The 17,798-nt window shown below is 42.3% G+C and overlaps 1 long non-coding RNA gene across 1 annotated transcript; it reads left to right on the top strand.

The window, feature by feature from the left end:
• Positions 1 to 15,102: 15,102 nt before the first annotated feature.
• LOC134291748 (uncharacterized) lies at positions 15,103 to 17,380 on the top strand. Its single transcript, XR_009999267.1, has 2 exons — positions 15,103 to 16,070; positions 16,196 to 17,380. It is a non-coding gene; the product is annotated as an uncharacterized LOC134291748 (long non-coding RNA).
• Positions 17,381 to 17,798: the final 418 nt, after the last annotated feature.

Genomic DNA, 17,798 nt, shown 5'->3' with positions numbered 1-17,798 from the left:
CAACGGTTGTCGAAGTAACATTCCTTCCCCTTTTCCGATGACCGTAAGGACGTGGCCGGCGCCGTTATTGACTTTAAAATATTGAATTCTCGAATTGTGCACATTGAGAGTGTGTAGCACCATTAATTTGATCTCTGTGCAACTTCGATTGTTCTGGTCAATCACGGAGTAGCAACTACGATGTGTACGGTTATCTATGCATTGCTTTGTCACTCGCCCCCTCTATATTCCTAACTACGCCATTGCTCTACTTCGGCAGTGACAAGCTCGACGCTATCGATTTCCCTTTCTCTTTCTCTCCACCGTTGTCCGCGGTAGCCGACCGACGATGACTACGCTGTCAGCCGGCCGAAAATGACCGATACGTTCCAGTGGTGGTCACCGTATCGCATCGCATTACTTCGCCGCACCAGCTATTACTTACCGCTATACGTTTACGCTACCGCTTAACTGCTGGTTGGCTGACTGACCGATCGCAAAAGCCCACCTAATGCAATTTAATTGACGACGTGTCCCTGTGTGTGAGTTGGTAAATAAATAAATAAACAACAACATCAGCAGCAGCGCAAAAATTGACCGTTAGCCGTAGGGCGCCGCCACGCGTCCACGGTCGGTACCAATCCGCGAGCAACGTCGATCACTCGCTGAGAAGCGCGCGATCACGCTCTCTCTGCTTCTTCCCATTTCTCCCGGCCCGGTCGTTCGTTCTGTTCAGCAGCGGTTCTTCCGTGACCGCGCGCCGCGTGATTCGCCCGATTCTTATTCTTCAAGAACACTGACTGGCGCATGCGCACTCGCGATGACGTGTGTGCGTTGCGGACCGCGCGGAGAGCGAAAAGACACTTTCGATTTTCGGGTCAAAATGTGCAATACTTTTGGCGGCGCGGTTCGTGCGTGAGTTCACAGTGCGTGTGCTTGCGCCACGCCGCCGGTTGACGGAGATTTGTTCGAGATTTTCGACCGGTTCGGCATGTCTCTTATGGTCGGACCCGCGCGACACCACACTGTCAATCATTCTATAATTAAGTAATTTCAGTCGATGAGACAACAGCCAGCCCAGCCCGGAGGAGAACAGGGAAGCGCTGACGCTGCTGACCCATGCTAGGCGTTGTTGGTTGGATGGTGTTGCGGACGTGGATTCCGGCGGCTTGGTTGAAAACGCAGCAATGTTTGGCCACGCGGTTTGGTGGTTAAGATCGTGTACTGTACTTATTGATGCTGATTGTGTGGAAAGCGCATGTGCAGTGGGGGATTTTTGTCAACTGATTTTACGTGTTCGTTTTGTCTGAGATGGAGCGAGCATTGTTCTTTTGTTCGAGGCTTGGTGTTACATATGTACTTACCTTTCTGGTCAGACTAAGGCCTGAGTGTCCTCTGCTGTACGTATGAGTCGTCTCCATTTGACTGGGCCCATGGAGACTCGCCGCGACTCCAGTCATTGCCATCGAAACCATTTTCACCGGGTTGTTATCCGACATCCTGGTGACGTGTCCCGCCCATGGTAGCCTCCCGATTTTCGCGGTGTGGACAATAGTTGGTGCTCTTTACAGACGATGCAGCTCGTGATTCAATCACCTACTCCACGGTCCCTCTTCCTTCTGCACTCCGCCGTAGATGGTACGCAACACCTTCCGTTCGAAAACTCTAAAGGCGCGTTGGTCCTCTGCACGCATAGTTCATGCTTCGTGTTCACAGAGAATTACCGGTCTAATTAGCGTTTTGAAGACGGTTAACTTCGTGCGGCGATCAACTTTGTTCTATCGTGAGTTCTGATGAGTACAAAGTATGCTCGATTTCCTGCTACAATGCGTTCGGTTTTGAGCCGACCTTAGCCAGATCGACATGTAGCATGATCAGTGCGTTTAACAAAATCTAAATCCGCTGGTTGCTGAAACGGATTCCCCATTATACGGCATAGGTATTGAAGTCATCCACTACCCCCACTGCGGGCTCGTCGTCATACAGCACAGCATCTGCGTGAACTGCTCGATCTACTACCCCGGAGGTACACAGCAGTTACAGAAGAAGACCCCTTTGACTTTGCCGAACACAAGCCCCCGCCCGTAGGATGTTGACACAGACTCTTAAGGACATAGTTGCAGGGGTTTCAAAATGGCAGCGAGTATGGCAGCCAGTTTCCCCCTTACACCTCACTCCCCTCACCACAGGCATCGAATAGCGTGGAGGGTGGTGAACAAATTCTCTAAATTTTTCTTGTTTACCTTGTAGAAATGCACTCAGGTTGCTACTTGTGGTTGACAACTATATTTCTCATCCATCGGGAAGCACTACTTTTAATTTTTCACTTTATTTCCACAATTTCGTGCCAAAAAGAAGCACTCACTGCACTTTTTATCTTCGGCAAGTACGTCTCCAATTTTTTTTAAATCACTTTTTATTAATCGTCCATACAACATAGCACTGAGATAAGTTGATCGATTATTTGAAACTATATTTACTTTCGCCTAACCAGCCGTTTATCGCGAAAAACCGACGCGTTTTCCACTTTTTTGGTCGAAAACTCGAATCAATTTTAACCGCGGTTCGTCAGAACGGAAAAACGTACCGTGAAACTGGGTGATGTTGTTCAACGCAGGGTAAAATTGATCCAACCGCTGTACGCGTTTATCGCGAAACAAGGCTGTATTTTTGCCAAACATTGTAACTATTTTAAAGATCATACTGCCAATATGATTACACTAAGTAACAGAACAATCGGTCGCTGTATATGAGTAAAAATTGCACACACTAATATTACCCCATAACACGGTAGTTTTCTACACCCAGAGAGAGAAAGTGTGAGAGTAGAGAGGAGAGAGTTGTCAAAAAACGTGAATAAAGCGGCGCACAATGGGAATAATTTTAATAATATTGGGCAAAGCATGAATTTAAATGATTTCCAAAATGTTTTATAAGAACAAATTGTGTCGGTGAGCAGATTCAATAAACCACGTGGGTGCAAAAATACTAAGGTATGTCTGCTTTTTAAAATGGCTCTTTTTTGCAGATTTGCTTTTGCTGGTTTGACCAAGTTACACCTCACTGTGCGCCGTCCGATTTGGTTGTTTTGAGTGGGTGGTTGAGAGGGGGATTAGAGCGGGAGCCAAGCTTATTGTTGTGATCTCAAGCAACCTTCACACTGGGTATATTTTATAACCCATCCGTTACCGAGTTACCGTAGCCGGCGATTACTCGGTATGGGTCCGCTATGATGGCGGTTTCCGTCCTCCACTTAGCAACTGCCTGACACAGCAGTTGCTGGGCTGCGTCCCAGTAGTGGTCAGGTTCAGCCGTGTTACCCGTACTGCGCCTTGTCAGCTTTGGCTTTTCTCAAGGCCGGCACCTTGGGCCTTTCGTTGGATGCTTGCTGTTCGCGGATTTCCCGGAACAAATCCAGCACACTTGGGAGGGCTCTTGCAGCCTTTTGCCTTATGTTCTTCGCCTCTACATCACATGCACAACTTGCTCCTGTCAGGGTCTTTGCAGCTCCATGACTTTTGTTTCGGTTCTGGATACCTCACGCAAACCTCTGGTGGCTCGTGTTCACTGGTCAGTTGGTATACCGATGGTTACCCAGCCAATACGAAGTCGTATATGATGTAGAATAAGATGCTAAATTGGAGGCCATATGCGTACATGCTTCCATTTAACCACGTGTAAAGTGTACGCATATCGCCTCCACTTTATGGCTAGCAAGCATGGGAAAACTCATTCGCTCACCCGAATACCGGCGATGCATAATAGCAAAAAGAACGCCAACAACCCAATGCTGAGTGAGAGCCCGGCGCACTAAGAATGAACGCAACACAAATGGCTCGCCACCGACGCCACCGAAGCGAATCAGGAGAGAAACAAATAGAGTTCGAAATAAATCAGCTTGCATCGGTGTATACGAAAAGAACGTTCGCTCTCTCAACTACCGAGTGGCATTCAGCTGATTGAATCAAAACGCACTCACTGATTCAATTCCCAGTACTGAATGCTTCCACTGAACGCTAACCCGACGTCTCCACTAGACAGAAATGTCTTGCCATTTTACTGGACAGATGTGTCATGACAGAAATGTTCTCTCGCTGTTTGCATGGAAAGCAGCGGTGTTGATCATTTCTGTTACGTTTTCTCTTTCTGGCAGCAAAATGGCAAGACATTTCTGTCTAGCGGAGACGTCGGGTAAGTGAACGTTCCAATATAAATGCTCTCGCACCCGACTCAGTACGCAAACACTCGTTCAATCTTGGTTCGTTCGCCTTCGGCACTCAGATTCGGTAGCGATTCATTCGGCCGTCGTTGCTTGCTTCGCCCGGTGCTCGGCGATTAGAAAGATTGGACAATGAAAGTGGAAATATTTTGCTTGGCTGGGAGAGAAGCACACTCGCATCAGATTGTGCGTGGATGTTAGTGAGGCATACGCAATAAATGAATGATTTTTCCCATCCTTGATGGCTAGTTTCCACTTCGTACGTACTGTGCAAAAAGATAGGACAAGTAATGATCAAGTAATGATTCCGCTTCAAAATTACTTGAGCAGTTCGCAGTTGGCAAGTAAGGAAAAAAATGTAACGCCAGTAACGCTTCCCGTGCAAATCAAATGAAGCTGTCAAGCGCCTTTTTCCGCGCGGAAAAATAGTTCGTGTTATTATTCCGTAAGGAAAAGTGACATCAGTTGTCAAAATTACTTGCGGAAAAGGAGGAATTTTACTTGAGCGCTCTACGTGGGAACAGGAAACTTAGCTTTAGCATCCTATCGAAGGCCACTTTATCAAGAAGACTGACAGCACTGCTGGAAATCGGGAGTCATTGTTAGCAGCGCTGCTCACGGATCAAGGTGGAACTATTCATGATGGTGTGAGTAAATTTTCATACTAGCACCAACACACTGCTAAACTTTTATACAAAAGTATCACCTTACCTCAACAGGTGGCGGTGCCGTCGGTGACGCTTGCCGTTTGTATGGGAAAATAGCAGAGTTCCAGATGTCTTCTTGATAAAGTGGTCTTCGATCCTATTCAACAGCATATGCGATAGTGTGTTAGCTGGGTAGCGCCCGGTAGCTGTACTAAGGCCACCTGTGTCGGTTACGGTGGCAATCTGCTCCTTGCATCTCGTACCGTCTACCCCCGTTGGTTTGAACGACACCTCATGCAAACCAACGGGGTTCATTTTTGCCTTTCTCGTACACTAAGTGTACCGGAAAGGCTATATGTTCACTCCAAAAATGACTTTTTGATAGAAGGCCCGGAGGGTCAAGTCACATATACCAATCAACTCAGCTCGACGAATTGAGGTGATGTCTGTGTGTGTGTATGTGTGTGTGTGTGTGTGTGTGTATGTGTGTGTGTGTGTGTGTGTGTGTGTGGACAAAAAAACTCACATCACTTTTTGGCAGTGAACCTCAACCGATTTTAATGACCGACGGTTCATTCGACGGGGAATCTGGTCCCATTGTTTCCTATTGAAAATGGTTCGGATCGGTCTAGCCGTTCCGGAGATATGGCCATTTAGGTGTTCCGGAACGGTACCCCAGTAAGCGGCCAGATATGAAAATGCAACAAACCCATGCATGCGACACATCAAACCACGGCATTTTCGATATCCTGATGAGCGGTAAGCAGGAAAATTGTCTCTGACCATTTCTGAACCGGTAATGTTCCGGAACCGGTTCCGGACATCCCGCCGGAAGTGGCCAAATATAAAAGTGAAAAAAACACATGCATGCGACACATCAAACCGCGGCATTTTCGATAACCTGATGAGCGGTAAGCAGGAAAATTGGCTCTGATCGTATCTGAACCGGTAATGTTCCGGAACCGGTTCCGGACATTCCGCCGGAAGTTGCCAGATAAAAAAGTGAAACAAACCCATGCATGCGACACGGAATTTTCAATAATCTGATGAGCGGTAAGCAGGAAAATAGTCTCAGACCATATCTGAACCGGTAATGTTCCGGAACCGGTTCTGGGTGTCCCGCCGAAAGTGGCCAAATATAAAAGTGGAACAAACCCATGCATGCGACACATCAAAACACGGAATTTTCGGTAATCTGATGACCGGTAAGCAGGAAAATTGTCGCAGACCATACCTCACCTTGTATGTTCCGGAACCGGTTCCGGACATCACGCCGGAAGTGGCCAAATGTAAAAGTGAAACAAACCCATGCATGCGACACATCAAACCACAGCATTCTCGATAATCTGATGAGCGGTAAGCAGCAAACCAGTTTCAGACCATATCTGAACCGGTAGTGTTCCGGAACCGGTTCTGGGTGTCCCGTCGGAAGTAGCCAAATATAAAAATGAACCAAACTCATGCATGCGACACATCAAACCACGACATTTTCGATAACCTGATGAACGTTTAGTAGGTTAATAGTCTCAGACCATATCTGAACCGCTAGAGTCCCGCCGGAAGTGGCCAAATATACAAGCGAATCAAACCCATGCATGCGACACATCAAACCACGGCATTTTCAATAATCTGATGAGCGGTAAGCAGGAAAATAATCTCAGACCATATCTGAACCGATAGTGTTCCGGAACTGGTTCTGGGTGTCCCGCCGGAAGAGGCCAAATATAAAAGAGAACCGTGCATACGACACATCGAACCACGGAATTTTAGAAAATCTGATGAGCGGTAAGCAGGAAAATAATTTCAGACCATATCTGAACCGGTAGGGTTCCAGAACCGGTTCTGGGTATCCCGCCGGAAGAGGCCAAATATAAAAGTGATTCAAACTCATGCATGCGACACATCAAACCACGACATTTTCGATAACCTGATGAACAATTAGCAGGAAAATAGTCTCAGACCATATCTGAACCGGTAATGTTCCGGAACCGGATCCAAGTATCCTGCCGAAATGGTCAAATCTTAAAGTGAACCAAACCCATACATGGGTCACATCAAAGAGCGGCTTTTTCGATTACCTAATGAACGGCCAGCAAATATTTCGGAATCGGTTTTGAGTGGCCGGAAGTGGCCATATGTAAAAGTGATCCAAATAGAGGCATGTGACACATCAAATCGTAGCTTTTGCGACAACCTGATGAACGGTTAGCAAGAAAGTAGCCTTAGATCACATTAGAAACAACTGGTAGTGTTCCAAAACCGGTTCCGAGTGTCCCGCCGGAATTGTCATACCATGCATGCGACACATCATTTTGCAGCGTTTTTGGTAACCCGATGAACAGTTAACAAGAAAATAGTGTCAGACCATATTTGGTACAACCGGTAGTTACCCGGAACCGGATCCGGGTAGTAAAATGTAAATTTTAACCTAACTCATGGATGTGGTACCGTCAGTGGGGGTGTCATTGGCCCTAAATTGCATAGTCCTTCCTTTTATAAGTCGTTACAACAATATTTTAGCTCTAAATTAACATTAAATTTCGTATACTCGTTCATTTAGGTATAACTCAGAACTAGTGTAGATATAAATGCTCTAAAATGTATTTTGACGATGTTGTAGTCTAATTAAAATTGGCCCAATTTAACCCCTTCTAGGGGGTGACATTGATCTAATAAACATTAAAAATCAAACAAAATTGTTCAATTTCACAAAATATTGATGGCTAATCAAAAACATTGAATATATTGATACTTACGCACAACTGATTAGTGTTAAATCCGTTTAAAATAGCTTCACAGACAAATAAACGTAAAAATTGAACAACATTGATTGTCATCCATCAACGATGCTGCGCCGCTATTTTTCAGCTATGACTCAAATTGAACGTACACTGTGGTGCATAATTGATCGGACAAACGCCGATTTTCATACAAAATGGCCAAGTTTGAGATGCTGTAACTATGGTTTGCTTTGATGGATTGAGCTCAATTTTTGACACGGAACTACAAATATGCTGAATTTTGTGTATACAAAGTATAAAATGTTTTCGTTCACAGGTCTGGGCGTGGCAAGGCGTTGAAAAAATTGCAAAAGTGATCGGACAGCGGCACGCGTGTAAATCAAAGGGGTACCGCTGTCCGATCACTTTTGCAATTTTTTCAACGCCTTGCCACGCCCAGACCTGTGAACGAAAACATTTTATACTTTGTATACACAAAATTCAGCATATTTGTAGTTCCGTGTCAAAAATTGAGCTCAATCCATCAAAGCAAACCATAGTTACAGCATCTCAAACTTGGCCATTTTGTATGAAAATCGGCGTTTGTCCGATCAATTATGCACCACAGTGTACATGACATTATTGTTTACGAAATATGATTGTCGAATAAAAAAACGTATTAGATATTGAACATCGAAAATCCCTCACAGTAAATTTCTGTCTACGTCACAGTATCCAAAAAAAAGTCAGTTTCGTTCATTTAATTCATATTTTTTTTTCCTAAAACATTTCATTGGGCCACAGATGTTTTGGTGGGGGCCGCCACCTCAAAAAGGTTGGGAACCACTGTCTTATATTGTCTGAATATCGGATGTCATGCTATAGCATTTTATAAAATGTATCCATATTGAGTAGATTAAGAAGTTTTCATTTTGTATTTATGTCAATGTCATCTACATGTCGCTTAAGTTTTGTCGAAAGGATATTTTAAAGCACGAGAAAGGCACCATCACCGCTAGGTGGATTAATTCGGGTTTTTAATTGGAACTTCTAGTAACCCTGTAGGCATCGAAAAACACACTGATGGTAACCCTGTTTGCTGTTTTGTTTTGATTCTGCGTTCCATTTCACCCCGTTCCATGAGCAGAATGACGTTTGAATCATTTTTAGTTTGAACGATGTGCAGATTAGAGGGGGCAACATTAAAAAGTGTTCAGAGGTCAAACCAACGGGGGCAGACGGTATAGGTTTCAGAATTGCTTCTACTGTAAGAGCCCTCACCTTGACACCCTCGTCAAGGACCTCTTCTTCCAGACACTTGTAGGCTGTGCCCCTTCGCATTCTTTGCCGCGTTCGAGATCGTGGATCATTTTGTTGTACGAGTACGTCTAATACTGTGTATACGCCGGCTCCAAGATCCATGAGCTTGGCTTCGCTCCTCATCGCCTTCAAGACTCTTCCGTCTTGATGACGAGCACGTTACCTTTCTCACGCTTGGCACCTGCCCTTTTACCATTTCTTGGTGTTCCTGCGCTCCTGTTCCTCAGACTTATTCTAGGAAAAAGAGAAGGATTTTGCCTGTCCACTAGGGTCCAGGGAGCGTCCTACCCTTGCCCCGCCCTAACTTGTGGTTGCTGAGGACCTGTATCCCCGGGAATTTTCCCTGGGACTTTTTTAGGAGTTCCTCAAAAAATTTCTTAACAGATTGACCAGTTTCAAGATCCTGAGATTCTTGAAAGGATTCCATATGAATTTCTTTCAAGGATTGCTACATAAGTTCATGCTTGTTTTCCTTCATGTATTTCTTCAAACATTTCAAACATTTTTTCAAAAAAAAACTCCTGGAAAAATCTAACAATTTCCCTTAAGGAATTGCTGTCTAAAGAGAAATTGATAGTTTTTGTTCAAGATTTTTCCTTCGGAATATTTTTTGAAAAACCTACTAGAAGTTTTCCAAAAAAAAAAAAACTTCTAGGAATTTCTCCATGAATTTTTCCAAACGTTTCTTCAAAAGATGCAATTCCGAGAGAATATTTTTCACAATGAATTGGAGATTTTTTTGGAAATACCTGAGGTTTTAGTTTAAAAATTCAGAAAATTATCCTGAAACTTTTTCAAAAATTATTGCTTGAAATTCTCCAGAACTTCGCTCCATTCATTCAGGGTTTTTTCTCGGGCCTTCATTTGGAAGTTCATCTGGAGCATTGTCAAAAGATTCTTCTGACAGGTTCTCCTCCAATCTCCAATAGTTCCTCCAGGTATTTCACCAGGCATTGCTTTATATTTATTCAGAACTTCCTTCAGCAATTATTTCAGATTTTTTCTGAAGATTCTCTCAACAAATCCTGTAAGAAATACTCCAGCATATATTCCCTAGTATTTTTCAAGGAATTTTTCAAAAAAAAAAAATCTATGAATAACTACAGAGGGGTCTCTAGTTTTCCAAGGTATTATTTTGAAGACTCAATCATTAATTCATTTTTTAAAATTAATACTATTTGTTTCTCCAGATCGTAGTTCATGGATTTCGTTTTCAAATCCCATAGAAATTGCATTAGAATTTTTCCTGAGAATTCCTTCAGGAGTTCTTCCGTTCAGAAAAACCCTCCAGGGATCCCTCATGAAACTTTTTGAGGGATTTCTTCAAGATATTCAACAGTACCTTTGCTTCATAAATCCCTCTACGGTTTTTATTTTCAGGAATTCCTCCAAAAATTTCTCAAGCGTTTTTCCTTGGAATTACTTGCAGGTATCTTAAGGTGTTTCTTAAGGTAATCTCCCACCTGTAATCGCTCGAGACATAATTTCAGAAATTGCTTCAGGAAATCTTGTTCAGGAAAAAAATCATGAATTTCTTCTAGGAGTTTCCAAAGGTATCCCTGCTGGGAGTTTTTTTTTACTGGTTTTCTTAAGACAATCCCATTTTCTTAGAAGTTCCTTCAGGAACTCCCTGGAGAATTCTTCTGTAGATTTTGTACAATTTTTGGAAGAACTTCTGCAAAATTCCTGATGAAATATCTGAACAAATTCTGCAGGGATCTCTGAAAACACTCCAGGAGATATTTCTGATGAAACCGTAGGAGCAAATTCTAATAGTAAAAATCCTTGTAATCTTTGTATGTAATCCTTTCTGCAGGAATCTCTCAAAGAATTCTTGGAAAATCTCTGAGAAGAATTTCCGAAGCAATTTCTGAAGGTTTTAGAATAATTTCTGAAAAAACTTTATTAAGGAACTTTTGATAAAATCCTTTGCCGAAGTTTTTAAATAAATCCCTACAAATTTTAAGAATTTCTGCATTTAAGAATATCTCCTCAAAAGAACTTCAGAAGAGATCCCAGCAGGAATTTTTGTAAGAACTCCTGAAAAACTTGAAGAGATCTTCAATAGATTCTCTGTAGTCTTAGCAAGTACTGTTGAATAAATCTCTGGAGGAATATCTGAAGTAATCCCAGGATGTTTTCAAAGAATTTTTAGAAGAAATATTTGGAGAACCTTTTCTGGAACACTTGGTGGAATTCTAAAAACAATAGAAAATATATAAGATAATTCCAGAAAAAAAAAACCATTTTTAAAAACTTGGAAGTTTTTCCGAATGTTCTCCTAGGGAAATCTGTGGTCGTGTTTCTGAAAAAAAAAAAACCTGTGGGAATACCTGGAGATGCACATAAGTAGATAGGTGTCTGTAAAGATTCCTAGTAAAAACTTCTGAGATATTTCTAAAATTGTTTCCGTAGAAACTCTTCAGTAATTAAAAAAAGAATTTCCGAAAATTTTGACGAATTTTTTAACGAATCCCTTGAAAATTTCTATAGTAATCTCTGGTGAAGTTTCAAAAGGAGCCCATAAAAATCTGCCTAAGGGAGCGTCCATAATTGACGTAGCTTAAATTGGCCGGTTTTAAACTTCCCCTCTCCCCTCGTAGCATATTTTCCCATACATGGCTCGTCACACAATCCCAGACCCCTCCTCCCTCTAAAATACGACGTCATTTATGGACGCTCCCTAAGAGGATTCTTAGAGAAATTTCTGAGGAAATACGGCACGGCTTCCTTGGAGAAATTTCTGAAAGAATCCCTGGAAGAATTTCTAAAAAAACGGCGAAGGAACTTAAGAAAGAAGCCTTGGTAGATTTTCAGACCGAATTCCTGGGGTAATTTCTGAAGGAATCCATGGATTAATTTTGGAAGAAAGCCATAAAAAATTTGCACGGACTTGGAATCCTAGGACAAATTTATGGACGTATCTAAATAGGATTTTCCAGGGAAACTTCGAAAGGAATCTCTTGGAAGAAATTCTTATAGTGGCTATGGAGCAGCTTCTTTTTTGAAAGATTCCATGGATGATTTCCTGAAAGAATTTTCGTACGGATTCCTGCCAAAAAAACCATGTGGGCTTTTTTAAGGAAACCTATGAAAGCTTGTCTTGAGGATTTAAAAAAAAATCTGGAATTTTTTTTTGAAGTTGGTAATTCATGGTTTTTTGAAAGTAATTTATAGACTTCTCAGAACACCATCCATGGATATTTTCAAAAATCCCTCTTGCGATTCATTCAGAAAGTCTTCCGTGGATTTCTTCAAGAAACTCAACGAAGATCTCTTTAAGAATTCCTTCAGAAATTCTTCCAGGAACTGCTTTAGAGAAATTATAGTTTACTTTAAAATTGCCTCTAAAATTTTCTACAGATAATCCCAGAAATTAATTTAAGAACTCTTTAATAAATCCGTCCCTGGATTCCTTCTAAAATTGTACCATGGATTCTATTAGATAATCGTCAGGAATTCAGTTCAGAAGATCTTCCACGGACTCCTTTTGGAAATTCTTTCAAAACATCTCCTATGCATTGCTTCAGAAATTCCTCTAGAATTTCCTTCAGTTTTTCCTTTGGAGGATCTTCCTTAAATTTATCAAAAAACCCTATTTTTATTTATTTTTAACTTTTTGACTACCTTTTGAAGTCATTTTTAAAGAAGCACAAACCAGCTCATCTTTTCAAAATAAATCCTCTAGAAAAGCTTCCACGGGTTTCTTCAGAAATGTCTCCATAATTGTTCCAGAAATGCGTATAAGAACTGTTTCAGAAAATCATGCAAGGATTCCTTAAGAAATGCCTTCAGCCTATGGGGCAAGATACTGTACAATCTGCAGCAACACTTTTGATGATTTTTCCAGGTACTAGAAATGATGATCAATTTTCCCAAGTTTCAGATAATACTTCAGAAAAACCGAAGTGATCCAGAGCTATCCAGAGTAGAGATGGGAAAACTGATTCAATTGTGAGAGTGAATCGCTCTCGATTCACTCTCAAAAAAGAGTCGACTCTTTTGATCGATTCAGTAACTCATTTCCGGGATTTGAAGAAAATGTCGATTTTCAATGTGAGCCAACTCTTTTTCGTACAAATCTATCCAGTTTTCGAGAAAATTCACTTGCATGGTATAAATATCAACGATCTACACAAACGTCTGAGTATAACGTAGTGCAATACAGGATTCGCAGGTTTTCGTTAATTTCACCCAAGAATCGAATCGCTGGTGCGAGCCGGCAACATAATATAAGTATGAAAACAAAATTAATTGTCAAAGATTGTAATGTTCTGCGTCGAATCATTATTAGATGCGCAGTCATACTAACTTTTTTCGCAATTGTAATGAACATCAGCGAATCGTAACTCTTTTGAAAAGAGCCATGGCTCACTCACTCGGTTTCGCGAATCGATTCTTTGAGTCGATTCGCGAGTGAGTTACCCATCTCTAATCCAGAGGAATGTTGAAAGATTTACGCTAGTCATAGGGTTTGTGTGCCATCAGTAATCTCATGCTCCCAATTTCATCCTATTCGAAAACAAGCGATTACGGCACCGATTGATTCCGTTCTTTTTGTTTTCATGCGTGCTCACTTCTAACAAAAAATACAAAAATAAGAAACAAAACAAACAGTGCTTCAATCCTTTGTTTTTCGTAGGATGAAAATGGGAGCCACATGCTTAATAAGGGAACCAATACCCTATCTGTTTTGCCCCTAGCTTTCAGCAATTCATTCAGAAAATCTAAAATTTGAAATTCTCCAAGGAATTTCTCTAAAGATTTATTTAGAAAATCTTTGACAGACTCCATTAGAAATTCTTCCAAAGTTTCCTTCAGAAATTCTTCCAGAGATTGCTTTAGAAGTTTCCCTGGAAATTTCTTAACAAATTTGATCAAGGATTCCTTCAAGAAATCTTCTATGGATTACTTATGGTCTTCAAATCTATCATAGTTTTCTTTTCGGAAACTCCTCCTTCTCTTGCCCCACCCGTTTCAACTTGCCCCGGTGTACCTTAGATATTCTGGAGGTCGAGACAGTTACTTTGTGTATGACCTAGAATACCAGATAATCAGCACTTGCTTACACATTAAGGAAGCTGATCCAACCTTCGAGCACATATTTGTTGAATCTTTATGAAAGCATGAGTTGAGTAGCATTAAGTACATCTTTTTGTATGTCATTATCATGTATCCCTAAAACCCTCTTACTTACCTCATTAGCTGCCAAGGACGTCCATCATTATTGTTGTGCCCGCACTGACACACTAAAAAAAGAAAACAGAGAAAGGGAAAATATCCATTAGCATTAACGGTGACGAGCAATCAATCGTAAACGGCCAACAGTCAGTTAGCGCAGCGCAGCATTCCGTTCACTACTCAACAACCACCAATTGGAGGCGCAAGCGGCGGTGAGGAGAAGCTCTCCGTCGGAGATCTTCTTCTGTAAATAAATTACGATAATCACTCATCACTTGGCAAACAACCGCGTGCGCAATACTGCTCTTAGCTCAAGTTCCAGCAGCAGCAGCAGAGGCCTTTACGTCTCGAGATGATTATTGGCGAGATGCTGTTTAGGGAGATTTACAACTCTGGCTGGCTAACCACCAGTACTAACACTTCGCCATCGAACGGAAAGCCGTGTGAAATGATCGATTAGTAAAATGACCGAGAGCTCGCGAGTCAATATCAGCTAGGTATTATAGTAACAACAAGAGAGTCCTCCCCATCACTTGAGGAAGGTGGAGTGCTCGGAAGGAAGGTAGACCGATATCTAGCAGCAACAGCAACAACAACAACAGTTTTACTAATGCGGAACGAAAAGCATTAAGCCAGAGCCAGAAGGCACTTACTACGGCGATCAGCTGCTTGCTTCTACAAACATGGTACCACCACGTTGCATGCCTGCCCGAGCACTTGGCGGCGTGGATGACGATGACGACGATGGGCTAGAGGGGGTGTGGTCCACTAGCAAGTAAACATCAGAAATGCTGCGAATGAGCTTCGAAATATCAACACCAGTGGTCATCAAAGTGATATCAACCTGCCATGAACTGAAATAGGGGCCCATATAGCCAAAGTTGTATAGGCGTGGATATTCAGCATGACCGTGCTGAGAGAGACGGGTTCGATTCCCAAGAAACTTCCAGGAACTTTTCGTGAAGGAAATAGCCTTGATTTCCTTGGACATGACATAGAGTATTTTCATGCCTGTCACACGATATACAGGTGCGAAATCGATAATTTCCGGTACGCCCTAATGAAAAATCAGTGCAAAATGTTCATTCAACTCAACTTGCTGTTGGTCGGCCCGCCCGCCATTTTCTCTGTATTTCTAGTACGATTCGGGAGACCGTGGAAATAACGGAATTTCTCTTGTCGGGGCCGGACAATAATGTTGTCCGCAGTGATATCTCTACCGCATATCTCCTGCATACTCGACCTTTGCTTCACGAAACGTTAGCATTCTAAGAGCACATGCCCCGCGGTCTGCGCATTCCGGACATGTGGGGGAATCTGTCCGAATCTGTGTAGGTACTACCTGTAACCGATGGTTCCATGTTTGCGATTGTGACTCCATCACAATAATAACCACCCATTGGGTACAACCCTGAACAATGCGAGAGAGATTAAATGGTCGCTCATTCTCCCAAACACAACCCAACATCCACGGTACCGCTCTCCCTGCACGCATTCGTTGTCAGCGGTTTTGAGCGATAGTAGAGTGCACTCAGCCGAAGGCAGTCCTAGGCAGGGCAAGGGGAGCGACACTCCCGAAGAGAATAAATATACAAATACGACAAATTCGGAAATGATCGTATTTCTTATGGAATTAGGTAATACGAGCTTGGCTTGCTAGCATCGCCAGTTCAGTTCCGTCCCGACCACCGCAGCGAGCAGACAGTGCGCGCCGTGTGCTTAAAAGTATAAATCGAACAAAGTGTGTGCGATATGATCAAGTAGTGATTCTCCTTAACGTTTTGATTTGTTTCCACAAATATAGGTCCGAATAGAGATAAACTTTCAAAAGTAGTGTTATTGGGTCGCAAAAATATCCCAAAATAGTGGTTAGTATTTTCGGAAACCAGAAAAGTTATAACAAAAGAACCTAAAATCTATTGTATTGAAACTAGGGTGAGGTGACCAGCTATCAACTTCCACCTGTCTACACTACTACGGAGAACAAAAATTTGTAAGAAAAAGGTAATTTACTAAGCATTTTCCGAAACATTGTACAGTACTCAATGAATATTTGTGGTTAAACCAGCGGGTGCATAATTCCGAGAAAGTTTGTGCTATGTAACATTTGTTCTAATGATGTGGAATAGGTCCACCACAGGGCCTTTTTCTTTATCAGATTTTGTCTGGTCGACAACGCCATTACGATTTCCCAGACAAAGGCTCGGGACGGAAAAAGATGGCCCAGAACCAAACAATTGGGCTAGGTCGTTGAGGAAGTTTGGCCGCCATATTGCCGAGGACCAACGGTAGCCACGTGTACCCGCCATATCGCCAAGGAACAAAGTGCCTAGACCGACATATATGCACCTGTAGGGGCTAGAACTAGGACCAACAGAGTTCGCCCCAAGACGATTCGTAACCTCGAAGCTCACGGAACCTCCAACCGTTCTCCGCAGGCCGTAACGGAGCGAGAATCGTCACGGCTTCGCCGGCTCTTCCGTTCTTGCCAATTGCCGCAATCCCCCCCGTTGATTGCACCCATCACCGCATGCCTAGAAAAACCGCAAGTAGAATAATTGTATTTGTGACGTCACATTTTAGTGTTGTGAATGGCCAAAACAACAAAAACTTTGCGTAGCTTAGTTTTAAGGATGTAAATAGTTTGAATATAATATTGTGCATGTAAAGTTGTGGATTTCATTTCGAAGCATAAAGGATTTCACTACTGGTCCATTGAGTTTATTACGATGAATCCGGGCTCATAAGGGAGTCTTCCATGCCTTCCTCACTGTGTGGTTAATTCGGAAGTGAATTTGTGATGTGGCCTTTGAGCATTAGCATCCATAAGATCTCAATAGGGAGTTTCATTCATCTATGCATCGATTATGGATATGCTCTTATGAATTGAGCTCCCGCTGGAAATGAGTGCATGACAGAAATCGAGTGGTAACGTTTTCCTTATTTCGACCCTGGGATCAACCCAATCCACTGAGCATAGTTCAACGGGTTATAAATTGGCGCCCAACATAAAAATATTAGAATAACAAATTTCATCACATCGGTTTCAACATTTTTTCGTACCCGTGAGAGGGAGGAGGAAAACAGTTGTATCTGTTTTGAGTACGTTGCGTTCTCAGAACGGCAATCAATTAGGTTTATTTTTCAATTTGCATTAGCTATTTTGGTAGAGATTCCATTGGGAGACCCCGGTGCGAGCTTTTCAGCTGGTTTTGTTTACATTCAGATAGTTAGCATAGTGTAATCAATTTATCAATGTTTTTAGGTAATTTAGAAGATTTTCCGTGGATGGTGAAGGTGTTCAGGTGGTAACAGGTGAGCCCCAGAGTCGCAAAGGCCGTTTTTAAAACCGTCCTGGAGTCCGGTTGATCGAAATCGAGACTGAGAAGGGTGAGTACCGGTGGATATCAGAGTGAGTCTGGAAAGGGCACAGACGTTGATCTGGCCGTGATTCGAGCACCTGTTACATTCTGAACACTTCAGTGACACGGAAAGTCGACTAATGATGGATTCGGAATTCGAGATGAAATCTGGAACTCGATTTGAATAGGTCGTATGTGCTTTTGTCGATATAATATTCGATCAGTTGGATTCGCTTCTTATAGCGGAAACTGTTGAAATTTAACAAAATCAATACATACAACCGATTCCTTACAAAACAGGCTTTCCGTTTTATCATTAAAAGCAACCGAAATATCATCCATATTTCTACTATTACTAAAATCAACTGAT

This window comes from Aedes albopictus, chromosome 3, assembly GCF_035046485.1.
Source record: "Aedes albopictus strain Foshan chromosome 3, AalbF5, whole genome shotgun sequence".
Lineage (NCBI taxonomy): Eukaryota > Metazoa > Arthropoda > Insecta > Diptera > Culicidae > Aedes > Aedes albopictus.
This window is presented reverse-complemented; position numbering and strand designations above follow the sequence as displayed.